The sequence below is a fragment of the Gekko japonicus genome, unplaced genomic scaffold, assembly GCF_001447785.1.
Source record: "Gekko japonicus isolate JY-2015 unplaced genomic scaffold, Gekko_japonicus_V1.1 scaffold1762, whole genome shotgun sequence".
Classification (NCBI taxonomy): Eukaryota; Metazoa; Chordata; class Lepidosauria; order Squamata; family Gekkonidae; genus Gekko; species Gekko japonicus.
This window is the reverse complement of record NW_015169225.1, coordinates 338,297-340,928: the sequence shown is the minus strand read 5'-3', so window position 1 is coordinate 340,928 and position 2,632 is coordinate 338,297. Positions and strand designations below refer to the sequence as shown.

At 42.7% G+C, this 2,632-nt stretch overlaps 1 pseudogene; it reads right to left on the bottom strand.

Moving 5' to 3' along the window:
- Window positions 1–1,607: 1,607 nt before the first annotated feature.
- LOC107114821 lies at window positions 1,608–2,250 on the bottom strand (annotated as a pseudogene).
- Between the last annotated feature and the right edge of the window lie 382 nt (window positions 2,251–2,632).

Genomic DNA, 2,632 nt, shown 5'->3' with positions numbered 1-2,632 from the left:
CAGAGCATCACTTGCCCCAGAGTCCCTATCTATACCTTGTGGCTAATAGCCACTAATTGGACCTCTGCTCCATTTGCTTATCTAATTCCGATTTTGAAGCCGTCCATGCTTGTAGCCACCACCACTTCCTGTGGCAGTGAATTCCATGTGTTAATCACTCTTTGGGTGAAGAAGTACTTCCTTTTATCCGTTCTAACCCGACCACTCAGCAATTTCATTAGAACATAAGAACATAAGAGATGCCAATGTTATATCAGGCCAAAGGCCCATCCAGTCCAACACTCTGTATCACACAGTGGCCAGAAATACCAGTGCCATCAGGAGGTCCACCAGTGGGGCCAGGACATTAGAAGCCATCCCACTGTTGACCCCCCCAAGCACCAAGATGACAGAGCATCACTTGCCCCAGAGTCCCTATCTATGCCTTGTGGCTAATAGCCACTGATGGACCTCTGCTCCATATGCTTATCTAATTCCCTTTTGAAGTGCCCACGAGTTCTTGTATTGTGAGAAAGGGAGGGAAGTACCTCTTTCTCTACCTGCTCTTTCCCATGCATAATCTTATAAACCTCAATCATGTCTCCCCTCAGTCATCGTTTCTTCAAGCTAAAAAGCCCTAAGCGTTTTAACCTTTCCTCATAGGGAAAGTGTTCCAACCCTTTTATCATTTGAGTTGCCCTTTTCCGCACTTTTTCCAAAGCTATAATATCCTTTTTAAGGTGTGGTGACCAGAACTGCACACAGTATTCCAAATGAGGTCACACCATTGAGTTATATAGGGACATTATGATATTGGCTGATCTGTTTTCAATACCCTTCCTAATAATCCCCAGCATAGCATTGGCCTTTTTTACTGCAGTCACACACTGTCTCAACATTTTCAGTGAGTTATCTGCTACAGCTCCAAGAGCTCTCTCTTGTTCAGTCTCTGCCAGTTCAGACCCCATCAATGTGTATTTATATTTAGGATTTTTGGCTCCAATGTGCATCACCTTGCACTTGGCCACATTGAACCCCATTTGCCACATTGACCCTCACTTGCCCATCCTTGACAGATCCCTTTGGAGTGCCTCACAATCCTCCCTGGTTTTCACCACCCTAAACAACTTCGTATCATCCACAAATTTAGCCACTTCACTGCTTACTCCCAACTCCAAATCATTAATGAACAAGTTAAAAAGCACTGGACCAAGTACTGATCTCTGCGGTACCCCACTGCTTTCCACCCTCCACTGAGAAAATTGCCCATTTATACTCACTCTCTGTTTTCTACTAATTAGCCAGTTTTTAATCCACAAAAGGACTTGTCCTTTTATCCCATGATTTTTGAGCTTACTTAGGAGCCGTTGATGAGGAACTTTATCAAAAGCTTTCTGGAAGTCAAGGTAAACAATATCTATTGGGTTTGTTCACCCCCTCAAAGAACACTAACAGGTTCCAAGGATGGAATTGTACTTGGCCATGGTTTGGAATACTCTCCTCTTTAGGCATCAGGAAAAAAAACACATGGCAGATGTATCATCGTGTTGCCACAGCACACAAACCATGCTGTGAAAGGAGGTGCAAGGCCCAATGACACTTTGAGGATGTTTGGATAGCTTCTTTGACCCACATGGAAGTCTCTGCACAGTCTTTATGGAATCGGCACAAGAACAAAACAAAGCCTTCTCTTTTCTTTGCGTCCATTATCTGCTTTTGTATGTAAGCTGCTTCCTATTTCAGTATATCCACAAAGGTGCAATGAGGAGACCAGCCACATAGCCAAAGGTGGCTCCCAGTGAACAGGAAATGGGCCACACCTGCCATGGTTGATCCCAATCCAGGGAAATAGGAAATGCTCCAAGCCATGCTCCCACCCTGCTGCACATTGTTGTGATCTGCAGATTGTTATCCCAGCTGGACATAGCCCTGTTTTTACTGAATACTCAGAGCCACACTTGAAAATTTGGCCCCAACAGACACAAGCAGTGCAGAGTAGTGAATGTAGAAAGAACTGCAAATAAGAAGGTCTCAAGTACTGATCTTGAGGGCAACAGAGCTTCTTTTCATAGATGACTCTGGTTTAAGGATAAGATACAAAATTATGTCGACCGTACCAACACTTGCTGAACAGATGCACAACCATATCAGATGTGTTCCCAAGACTGAGAAGTTCTTCAAAAACAGTGAGGGAATGAGAGTTGTTAAAATAATGGAAGCTATACAGATAGCATTAGCAGAAAGCAGACTCTTTATTTCTGTATGGTTCATGGTGTTCTTTCTTCAGCTTTCACCTGGCCCTCTTCCACGAGCTACTGGAAGGAGTTTCCCCCACCACGTTCATGAGTCACCAGGAGACAGACCCCACTTCCTTTCAACAACAAACCAATGCTGTAATTCATGTTTTGCCTGCTTTTGATGGGCTTCAGTTGGCTTTGGTAGCCTCCTTAATGCTAAGAGTTCTCTATTTCTTTTTTTTTTAATAGCAGCACCAGAAATGAAGATTTTATGTATATATTTATTTAAAGCGTTTCTATGCTATCTTTCCCAAAAGGGCCCTCAAAGCAACAAGTATCAAAACATCAAAACTTTTCAACATTAAAGTATTTACGATGATGAAATAACATTTAAAACAGAGAATATATAAAATATT